Raw genomic sequence first — 12,604 nt, 5'->3', positions numbered from 1 at the left:
GCCAAATCTTGTAACTGCTGCTTCTGTTTTATAATGGAATGTTCCCTGGATTTGCCCAGTGATGGTATGTTCAGTGATCACATAACAACTAGTTTGTGATGGGTGGTTTAGGTTGTCTAGTCACTTGAAGTCCCCAAATTAGGTGTTTAGTTTCTATCAGAATCTAGTAGTGAGTAAGAACAGCTTTTCAAATAAAGAATAATTATAGCATGGCCTTCCTCCAAAACTGAGTTTGCTCTGTGGCTTGGCAGTCTCCATAAAGCAGCTCTATTGCCACACACCCTCAATGCTATTGGATCTGCTAGCTCATAAGACCCAAGAGGCTTGTCAGTCTGCATTCCAGCCTCAGTCTGCTGCAGAGCTTGTTCTTGTTCCAGGGATCACTTAAAACTGGATTGTTATGGGTTATCTCATAAATAAGTAGGTGCAACATGCCCAAATGTGGCATATATTGTCACCAAAATCCAAGAAGGCTCATCAAACACTGCATCTTTTTCTTTGTGGTGGATGGTGCAAAGTACTGCTACTTCGTTCTCTATTTAGTATGACCCAGACCAGACCCCTTGAAACTTCATCGAAATAGTAGGGCCCTGAACTTTTGCAAAATTTTTCTTCCATCCTCTGGTGTACCATTTTTCTACTTCCTGATCACCAGGTTCAATTAATTAACAATGTAACAATCGACATAAAGGGACAAAATTATGCGATGTAGAATACAATAAAGACAGACTCTTATCTCTCCTACATAAATACAAACTGTTCTGATTTTGCCTACAAATGGGAGTCTTTCTTCCTGAAAACACTGATTACAAAGTCAGGATTCCTGAGAACAGGGAGAGTTAAAAAGCTTAGTTCCAACATAATTGCCTGGTTTTTATATCCTGACCTAGAGATGATTCTAGGGAAAAGATCAAGCAGAAAGGGAAAATATAAGACACTTGTTCTCCTGTTTTCTTCTCCTTTTCCTGATGACAAAATTGGAAAAAACAAATCATAGAATTTATACAATAGAATTTATATGATGAAGATCCATAAATAGAAGCACTGATCACACCAGCCTAAGCCAGCTTCATTCAGAGCTATACAAGCACACAGCACTCTTTAGGAGGACTCATTCTTTCTCTCTCTCTCTCTCTCTCTCTCTCTCTCTCTCTCTCTCACACACACACACACACACACACACACACACACACCTTACCCATATAAAGCCATATAGGATATATGTTCATGAGTTTCCACAAGGAAATTAACAGCCTAAAACATATGAGGAAAGTAAAGGTAAATAAAATTCAAGCTCCACAGTCAGATTTCCTCACATTCAAAGAATAAAACTACCACAAAACCCTCCCGTGAATTTTCTTTATCTTTTCTAAGTCAAAAATTTTTCTGTGGAGATCACCACAGTCTAGCATCTAATATACAAATACATGGTATATCAATTTTTATTTAAATCCTAAAAGAATCTGTCTCAGTATGAAACATTTTTTTCTTTCTCACATTTTTTAGTAATACACAGAATCTTTTTCCTAACCAAAAATACCTTTTTCTTCAAATATTCTAAGTGATGTAGTTTTGAATCTGTTATTTAAAATTACTAAGGTTTTCCTCATTCATTTTAGCCTACAATTGATTGTGTCACTTAAATCGGTCTGACTGATGAGAGGAAAAAAAAAAACTTCTCCACCAGATAGAGCTACTGGAAAGCTCATCTACTAAGCAATAATTTATAGAAGAGGTAATTTATTATTTATAAGTTATTTACACCACCCATAGAATCTCTTTCACTTCAGTGACAAAGGATAGCATATATGACCAAAGATGATCAGAAGGCATAAGATACCTTACTCACCTTTCTTGTGAGGAAATTAAAGAACTTTATAGTCATTAATCCAGTAATTCTAGCAACATACTTTTGAAAAAAAGGATATTCTATTCATTTAACCATCTAATTATTTTAAATAAGGAGAATTCAGAGAAAACATAAAAGTGAATATACTGGGGGTATAAACTTGGGTCAAAAATGTAAAAATTAAATCTATGAAGCAAAGAAAGCAATCAGAAATTATTTACATATGCACTGGAAAGGCAAGCAAAAATATCTGGGAAAAAAAAAAAGTACCATGGCTAAGGACAAACCCAAATGCAGATCAGAAACACAGAAGACCTTAGGGTAATAATTCCAAAAGTGTACACTAAGGAGCCACAGGCCACTAGAGTTCGAAGCAGCACCTTGGGATATTTTAGATTTTTTTACTTTAAATTTTTTAGAAAAACAAGTAAACATTTGTCACACAATTCATGAATGTCTACAATTACGTTTGGATCTAATTAATAAATGGAACTATTACCTATTTCTTTGGCTGAAGTACACTATGAAAATAAATCACTGAGATTCTAAGGATACCATGAAATAAGAAAGTTCGAGGATTTCTGTCTTGGCAACATGCTAAGAGTTCAAGGACACCGTCTATTCAGGTCAAATGTAAAAATCTGAACAAAAGTGAAAAGGACAGAGTCTCCAGCTTCTACATAACCAGGTGTGCATGGATAGGACCTTTTAATTTCACTTGATCCTAGCTCTAAAAAAAATCATGTCCTCTTATCAGAATTTACTGCAGGATCTCTTTAAAACTAGTGAATTTTCCTTGTAAGTCAGCAAATCTTACTATTATTTAATAATAAAAACAAAACTGCAATTTTTCAATGTTGGTTTTAGGACCAAACAATTACATTTATCCAAATGTTTTATGTGAGAAATCCTACAATTTAAATATGCCTTTTCTAATGAAGAAATGAATAAACTTTATGGAAACATTCATTAAGCAACTTTGAAACAGCCCAATATAACCATCTTAAATTTTAATTAGGGGTTGACAAACTTTTCTAGAAAAGTCCAGATAGTAAAAAAAAAAAAAAAAAAAATTTAAATGTTCTTTTTATCTGACTCTTTAAAAATATAAAACCAAATTAGAAACAAGGATACAAACAAATATTTATATACTAATGTTCATAGTACTAATAGTCATAGTATTAATAGTCAAAAGGTAGGAACAATCCAAAAGAGAATCAATGGATGAAATGGATATACAAAATGTGGTATACACGTACAATGGAATATTATTCAATCCTAAAAAGGAATAAAAATCTACAATATGGATGAACCTTGAAAACATTATACTAGGTCAAACAAGCCAGACATAAAAAAAACAAAATCGTAGGATTCCACTTATGCAAGTTAGCTGGATAGTCAAATCATACAAATAGAAAGTAGAATAATGGTGACCCAAGATCGGTGAGGAGTTGCTACTTAATGAATGCAGAGTTTCTGCTTGGGATGATAAAAAAGTTCTGGAGGTCATAGTGGTGAAAGGTGCACAACAATGTGAATATATTTAATACTACTGAATTATACATTTAGAAATGATTAAAATAGTAAATATTATGTTTTGTATATTTTACCATAGTTGAAAAAGAAGGTAAAAAATTATTCTTAGTTCAAGGACCATACAGAAACATACTGCAGACCACAAATGACTGCAGGACATTTTGTCAGCCATGGCTCTGAAGTGTAAAACCCAATAAATAAAATACAGTGCTATGAAATACTAAAAAAATTCCAAGTCATTGAAATTCATTTTATTTTAACACAAACATGTTAAATTTTTCATATTTAATGGTTATTAAATTTACCAAAATTTATAAATGCTACTACAGTTGCCCCAGTCTGGCTGAGCACAATTCAGGAGCCACGTGTCAAAAAAAACCAAACTTTATTTTTAGAACCACACATGCCAAACCACACAGCTCCTCAGGAAAAACCCTCAGAGCCCAACTGCCACCACCAGCTTCCCACAAACCTCTCAACCTCCCCCACTCCTCCTGCTCTTGAGGCCGATTGGCAGGGTCGCGTGGGCGGAGCCAAAAAAGTCCCCCAATGAGCAGCTCCGTGGTCTGAAAGGGTGGGGAAACAGCCCAATGGGCATCACCGCAGAGGAACCAATCAGTTGGCAGCTAGAAGTTTCTGGGGCCACTGTGAGCCAATCATCAGCTGGCAGTCTGAAAGTTTGCTGGCAGCTGGAAGTTTGCTGGGGCCCCTTCGGCTGTGGCTCTCAACATCTCCCCCTCTCTGTTTAAACAACAAGCATGTGGCTTAGGGACCGTGCCTGCCTTAGGTTGTCCAATAGTACATATGGTCCTTACCCGTAATCAGATGAGCTGACCTCAAGGCGTCAGCCTCCTGTCTTAGGGTGTTACCATTGCAATTGGATCTTACCCGTTATTGACTACCGGTTCAGCATACAGCCACACCAGTGGATAGGTCTTTGTACCACCGGGGGGGGGGGGAGGTGAGGTTCTTTGCCTCACCTCTCTTGGCCCCCAAATTTTAGCTGACAAGCAGAAGGGAGGAAGATACACCAAGCCAATTGACGGCTTCTTTTGGAAAAATTGTACCACCGATGATACCATCAGCAAAAATACCCCAACACTACCACAAGTCGCTGCACCAACAGATAGTTCACAATGCATACAAGTGAGTTCACAATGCATACAAGTGATACATAGTCCAGGCAAGTTCTGCTAGCAGTTCAATGATGGCTATTGCAGAAGCTGTAGATTGGTTTTATCTTTGTCTTCACCAGCACTGGGATGAAGATAGGAATTCTGACAATAATGGCTAAAGAAAAAAAATATGTAACATTCCAGAAGACACTAAAAGAAAACAATTTTCTTAACAATTTACATTATCTTGAAGAGAATTATTAAATATAATGAAAAGGAAAGGTGAAAGTAAACCAACAGATCTGTTAACCTCCTTTTTGGTTCACATATGAAAAAAATCCTCAACAGCTGTTTACCTAATTTAAATTAAACCATTTAAATCACGTGAATAAAAAAAATATTTGGATCCATTTTTTCATGAGCGCTCATCATATATGATATATGGACATACGTACATAAAAACATACAACATAAAACACAAGTGTGCACACATAATATAATACATACAACACATAACATAATAGTAAAGGCCTTATAACTTTTTACAGGTGAAATCTCCATTGCAATGTTTAAAAACTCTATAGTCAAAAAATAGAACTGATCAGCAAAACATTAACCTAGGTCTGTATGAGCTCAAAAAACAAAATAGAACTTCATGATGTGGGAAAGGGTAATAATAAAATAGATATTGAAAAAAGCATCCTGGTTCTGTTGCAGATGTAAGGATAGCCAAACTGGAGTTTGGGATATCAGCTGTTATGGATTTGAGCCAAATCGTCTTCTTTTTGGTCTGTAGAAATCGCTTCAGTTAATCTCTCTGGAATCCAAATCAGCTGCTATTCTCCCTGTGGAAACACACAAACAGACCCCTGACTCCAGACAATCACTGGATCAGACCTTAGTTAATCTCTCTGGAATCCAAATCGGCTGCTGTTCTCCCTGTGGAAACACACAAACAGACCCCCGACGCCAATCACTGGGTCAGGACCTTTCCATTGTCCTGTTAGAATATCCATCCAAAGTACCTTGGGCTTATGTACATTTTTTGGACATATATGCCTTTCTGCAGCACTAAGCCCTGTTGAATCCAAATTTTAAAAGTTTAGAGTAAAAAGGGTTATTTTAAGTTTATCTTTGGGGAATATATACCCCTTCCCAATTCCCTCTTTTTGCTTTAATAAGTACATTTTAATAGTTTGATGAGCTCTTTCAACTATGCCTTGTCCCTGTGGATTGTATGGGATTCCTGTTATATGAGTAATGCCAAATGATGAGCAAAATTGTTTAAAAGAGGTAGAAGTATAACCAGGGGCATTATCTGTTTTTAACTGTTTTGGAACGCCCACAGTGGCAAAATTTTGTAAGCAATGAGCTATAATATCTTTAGTTTTTTTCTCCGGCATGAAGGGAGCCCATCAAAAATCCAGAAGAAGTATCAACTGTAACATGCAAATATTTTAATTTTCCAAATTCTGGCAAGTGTGTGATGTCCATCTGCCAAATATGGTTAGGTATCAGTCCTCTAGGATTGACTCCAAGATTAACTAGTGGTAAAAAGGTCACACAATTTTGACATTGCTTTATTATTTGTCTAGCTTGTTCCTTAGTTATTTTAAAATTCTTTTGTAAACTATTAGCATTGACATGGAACTTTTTATGGAAATTTGTAGCTTCTTCTAGTGTAGAGAAAATATGTATGTCATGTGTAGTTTTATCTGCTAAATCATTGCCCAAACTAAGGGCTCCAGGCAATCCTGTATGTGCCCTGATATGTCCTATAAAGAATGGATCTTTTCTGTAAGATTAGACATTGTACAGTGGAAAGCAAAGAGAAAACAGTAGAGGAAGGAGAAATCCTACCAGCATCTTCAAGGGATACTATAGCATTAACTATATACTGACTATCAGAAAATAAATTAAATACAGAATCTTTAAACATCACAAAAGCTTGTAATACTGCATTAAGCTCTACCTTTTGAGCTGATTGTTTGGGTACTAAAAATGTAAAAGTTTGATCAGGTGTAACTATTCCTGCTGTACCATTACTTGACCCATCAGTGAATATATTTGGAGTATTCATGATAGGTGTTTTTCTTGTCATTTTTGAAAAAATTACAGGATGCGATGACCAAAAAGACAATAAAGGATTAGATGGTAAGTGGTTATCAAATGAAACATTAGATTTGCACATGATTATTGCCCAAGTATTTAACTCATTAGCTAACTCATCAATTTGATTCATAGTATATGGAGTAAAAATTTTATTGGGAGAAATTCCAAACACTCCCTTTGCTGCTTTTATTCCTTTGAGTATTAATTGTCCTACAGCCTCAGGATACCTAGTAAGAATAGTGTTAGGAGAATAAGATAAATGTATCCATAATAATGGACCTTCTTGCCAAAATACTCCTGTAGGAATATTTTTTGTTGGTAGTACAATAAATAATAAAGGAAAACATATCAATTCTACCCAAATGCATATTTTCCATATATGTTTCAATGATTTTTAATGCCTTTCTTGCTTCAGGTGTTAACATGCGGGGTGAATTTGGATCTGATGGACCTTTTAGGATATCAAATAAAGGTCCCAACTCTCCTGTTGGTATACCTAGATAAGGCCTTATCCAATTTATGTCTCCTAATAACTTTTGAAAGTCGTTAAGTGATTTGAGTTGATCTACTCGTATTTGAATTTTTGGTGGACAGACCATGGTTGAGGACAATAGAACTCCTAAATAATTAATTGGAAAATTTAATTGTACTTTATCTATTGCTATCTCTAGATTATAATTTTTTAATAAGTTTGTGTGGCATAACATTCTAGCAATGTGTTTTTAGCTTTGTGTGCTAATAATACATCATCCATATAGTGAAATATTTGTAGTTCAGGATTTTAATTTCTAAGTGGCTGGATTACTTTGTTAACATAAATTTGACACATAGTTGGGCTGTTAGCCATCCCTCGAGGGAGTACTTTCCATTCATATCTCTGATCAGGACCTTCATGATTCAGTGCAGGGATAGCAAATGCAAAACGTGGACTATCCTCAGGATGAATTGGAATTGAAAAAAAAAAACAATCTTTAATATCTATAACCAAAACATACCAGGTTTTTGGCAAAGCAGACAATTGAGGAATCCCCGATTGAGCAGGTCCCATAATAACCATCTCATTATTATTTTTTTTTTTAAAATAAATTTTATTTATTTTTTTAAAGAGAGAGTGAGAGAGGAGAGAGAGAGAGAGAGAGAGAATTTTTTTTAATATTTATTTTTTAGTTCTCGGCGGACACAACATCTTTGTTGGTATGTGGTGCTGAGGATCGAACCCGGGCCGCACGCATGCCAGGCGAGCGCGCTACCGCTTGAGCCACATCCCCAGCCCACCATCTCATTATTAATGGCTCTTAAATCTTGCAATAATCTCCATTTACCAGATTTCTTTTTGATGACAAAAATGGGAGTATTATGGGGAGATACAGAAGGTTGTATATGTCCTTCTGCTAATTGTTGTTTGACCAGATCATGGGCTGCTTGTATCTTTTCTTTAGTCAGGGGCCACTGAGGAACCCATACTGGTCTTTCTGATTTCCAAGTAATTTTTATTGTCTCAGTGGCCCTTTCTGAAAATCCAACCCATGTCTGTCTGTTCCTTGATCTATTTGTATTGGTGCTGCTATACCTTGTTCTTGTTTTTCTAATCTTTTTCCTTTCCTAAAACCTTGTCTAAAAAACAAAACAAAACAAAACAAAAAAAAAAACCTTGTCTAGCCATAATAGTGGGTGCATTTTGATTGATGTTATTTGTTAATGTCAAACCTAATTGATCTAGGACATCTCGTCCCCATAAATTTACTGGGAGATGATCCAATACATATGGCTGTATAGTTCCTTCACATCCTTCAGGATCCTTCCAATCTAATACCATTGCACTTCTATGGGGATTAGTCGCCACTTCTAGGCCTCGAAGCATTTGAATGGCTTGTTGTAATGGCCAATGTTTTGGCCATTCTTGACGAGAGATGATGCTAAGGTCTGCACCTGTATCCATTAGCCCATTAAATTCATGTCCTTGAATATTTAGTTTTAGCATGGGGCGAGAATCTAAATTTAAAGAAAGCATAGCCCAATCTACACCTGTGGAGCCTAATCCCTTGGAACCTCTTTCTACACTACGACTGGAAATTTTATCATGTAGGCTAGGTATTATTAGTAACCCTCAGAGCCCAACTGCCACCACCGGCTTCCCACAAACCTCTCAACCTCCCCCACTCCTCCTGCTCTTGAGGCCGATTGGCTGGTTCACGTGGGCAGAGCAAAAAAAAGTCCCCCAATGAGCAGCTCCGTGGTCTGAAAGGGCGGGGAAACAGCCCAATGAGCATCACCGCAGAGGAGCCAATCAGTTGGCAGCTAGAAGTTGCTGGGGCCGCTGTGAGCCAATCATCAGCTGGCAGCTGGAAGTTTGCTGGGGCCCCTTCAGCTGTGGCTCTCAACATACAGTATTGACCAAAAATATCTGAGAGAAGCCTCAAGATAAGGTAGATTATATATAAAGTCATATAGACAAATAGAGATACGATGATACTTATCAAGGATCTCATCTTTATCTGTTATAGACATGGGTAGGGCAGGGGACAGTAGAGATGAATACAACATGGCAACTTGAATGAAGTGTAAAATTTAGGATGAAAGATATGGTAGGTAAAGCTTAATCTCAGAAGAAGCAAAAATACTCAGCTCCAAGGTTCAGATTTGAAGTTTGATATTATAACTTATACCACTTCCATTTTCTTCCCCACTCATTTGGTATAGAATAGACCACTTTCCCTCCCATTTGAGGGGGGAAGAGGGAAAAAAGGAAACAATACAAATTGAAGCATACTGTAAGGACCCTCTTAGATCTCTCCTCTTTTTATAATCTTTATATCTAAAACTCACTTAACTCATTGGTTGGTTAGCATCATCTCAGATTCCAGAGCCAAAATGTTCCTTAAAAAGAAAAATCTAAGACATTTCTTCCTAGGGTGAGTCAGCCATAGGCAGAAAACCATTATAAAGGAGAAACTTCTTTCAGATTAGGTAAATATAAACACATAGATAAAAGACTACTGGAAAAGATGTGTATCAAGCAACTCCAAACTAAGTGTGCATGAATTTTTCAGGTCAGGACACAGGACAAGGCAGAAACAAGGATGGTGTGCGTATCTCTGGTCCACATGACTGACTATGGCCTCAGCCAGGAGTACTCAAATGGCTGAGGAATGCCTGGTATGGCTGGGAGCTGGAATCAGCTTGTTCACTCATGACTGTCACCTGGGCTAGATTGAGCTGACTCTCAGGGTACCTTCAAGGAGCCTCTCTGTGTGTCCTAGGCTTTCTCACAGCACTTTAGCCTCAGGCAGTGAGACTTTTTTACATGATGCTTGAGAGTTCAAAAAGTAAGTGTTCCAGTAGTCAAGGTGGAGCTATATAGCCTTTTATGACCTAGCCTCAGTAGTCACATAGTCACATAAAGTGACTATGGTCACTTTAACCATATTCTGCCGGTCAAAATAGTCACCAGCCCATACAGACTTAAGAAGAGGAAACACTGACTCTCTCTTTTTATGAGAAGATTGTCAAAGAATTTAAAACCAGGTTTTAAAACCACTATGGACACATTAAATGAAAGAGAGATGAAGATACTTGCCAAAGTGTTAATAGTGCCCAGTTCCCAGGATTGTTCAAAAGAAATTTAATTAATCTATCATTTTTATGGCAGACTAATCCAAACACATCCTTCAAGGATGGCAAAATTCCATCTACCTATTTTCATGTGATACAGTAACAGATAAACAGAAACTTAAATTGTTTTACATAATTTACATGAAAGTTGATCAACAGCTTACTTTTGACCCTAGTGCCATCTTCCAGTTATAATCACCTCTTTTTTTTTTGTTTGTTTGTTCGTTTGTTTGTTTTTAACAAACACCATTCAAGCTCAGGCTTAGGCTAAATCATATCTAGAGTACAGACAATATCTATAGCAAATGAACCAAGCAGATTAGGATCACAGCAGCATTATGGTTGCTGACAGTGGTCATTTCTTATAATTCCTCAACTTCAGGAATTCATAGGCCAAGAAAAACTTTAAAAATAAGCCACATGTTGGGCACATAAAATTACCAATGTTTTATTCTCCAAAGTAAGAACATTTGAAAAACAAGTAATATTGACTATTATTTCATTACATTAAAAAAAAGGACAGGCAATTTTGAAATAAAAAAACAATACTTAGAGTAAATAAATTTAACTAAATCAAAAACTCACTATGTTCTCATTTCTCTGGTGCTCTGTAGAAGGTTTGCCACAGGTGAACCAAGCTCACAAAATGGGCAAAAACATTCATGCATCTGACATTTTGGTCTCCTCACTTCCTTGCATTTCTTTCTAATGGTTCTAGAACTTTATCTTTCTCTGAGGAGCCCATAGTCTAAAAAAGACAAATAAATGATTATATGCTATAATACTTATAAGCATTATAGGAATATTATATGCTAAGAATACTATAAACATACAAAGAGAGAGGGCAATCAAGAAAGATTTCACAAAATAGATGAAAAGGTTTTGCCCATGACAAAGAATATTTCAGGCAGCAATAACACCGTGGCTGAAAGTAGAGACAATCTACATATACAGACTATCCAAGGAAGTGAAAATTAGTAGTTATATTTGGTTGTAGAATAAGGATTAATTTCCTCTTCCTTATTTTTCCATTTTCCAAATTTTAACAATACAGCATGCATTTCTATAAAGTTTAGGAAAGTTTTTTTACCTATTTTTTTTTTTTAATTAGAAAACATCATGTTGCCCAGACAGATCCCAAACATCTGGGCTCAAGCCATTTTCCTACCTCAGTCACGGCACCTCAGCCTCCCCAGTAGCTGTGACCACAATCATTTCAATTCTGAAAGTTAGCTTAGGAAGACCCAACAAAAGGCAAAAGGCCTATTTTTCCCTTTAAGAAAGCAGTTTGAACTTAAAGAGGCCAGGGTATAAAATGGAGATGCTAAAGATTGGGAAGAGGGTGGCAGAAATCAAGTGCCTTTCTTTGGCTAAAACAGATGACACTGGGGAAGATAATCATAATATTCCCTCCTTGTCTATGTGAGAATCATGGACTGAGTGTACTCAATATTGCAGGCCTTTGGTCCATATGGTCATTAGGCAGAAATTCCCAGCGGGGTACAAGAGCTGACAGATCAAATGCTTAAAGGTCAGAGTCAACGGACCAAGGCTAGAATCCCAGCTCTACCACTTACTAGCTCAATGAACTTGGACAAATTGTCCAACCACTTTAAACTTTTTTCATATGTAAAATGAAAAACTGCCTACCTCTCTGTATTTTTGTGCAGATAGGCTGATATAAAATGTAGTACTTAAAAGAACATAGCACAACACCAGAAAACAACAATTATAATAAGGGGATATTCTTACATCTAAATGAGAAGTAGACACTTGTTTGCTCTATTGATTGATAAAAGCTTTAAGATTCCATTTGCCAAATCTACAGCTAAAAGCTTTGAGTGCATAATATACCTTTCTCAGCAAGAGCATTGACCTCTTAAGCCTTAAACGAATGTTATTTTTTAACAGAAGTTCTAAATACATCTGGTATTGGCGGTTGTTCCAAAATTAAGCTATTTTTAGAATGATTGTTCTGCAGGGTGCATTAACAACTAAATGGAGGTTTCTTCAAACCCCTAGATTCTAAAATCTTATTGAAAACTAGGCAGAGGTTTCCTCGTTCTCCTCTTATTCCAGCAGGCTTTCTAATTCACTCTTAAGAGAGGCGGAGATTTTTCTGTGGAAAAAAGCCTTGTCTTCCAGTTCGACCTTAAAGTAACCGTCCCTTACCCGGGCTTTCTTTTAGAGGGAGTAAGGCCGGTAGAAGAACGTAATGTTGTCCAACAATTCCTGCAGCTTCCACATTTCCTCTCAGGAACCACAGAAAATCACAGCCTGCCTCCCACCTCCTAGGTCTTTCTTCCTACTAACCTCGTACGCAAATACCGCAGCCCCGCCCCCTGTAGGTAACCAATCAGGAAGGGTAAAGCGGCCCGGA

General features: G+C 36.8%; 1 long non-coding RNA gene across 1 annotated transcript; it reads right to left on the bottom strand.

Moving 5' to 3' along the window:
* Positions 1 to 5,024: 5,024 nt before the first annotated feature.
* On the bottom strand, positions 5,025 to 12,561 carry LOC308654496. The gene is made up of 3 exons (XR_014023278.1): positions 12,397 to 12,561; positions 10,810 to 10,972; positions 5,025 to 5,345 (listed from the first exon to the last, which is right to left on the bottom strand). It is a non-coding gene; the product is annotated as an uncharacterized lncRNA (long non-coding RNA).
* Between the last annotated feature and the right edge of the window lie 43 nt (positions 12,562 to 12,604).

Source organism: Spermophilus citellus (assembly GCF_964194105.1).
Source record: "Spermophilus citellus genome assembly, chromosome: 8".
NCBI classification, from domain to species: Eukaryota; Metazoa; Chordata; class Mammalia; order Rodentia; family Sciuridae; genus Spermophilus; species Spermophilus citellus.
Note: the sequence above shows the minus strand (reverse complement) of the source record. Positions and strands in the feature narration are given on the sequence as shown.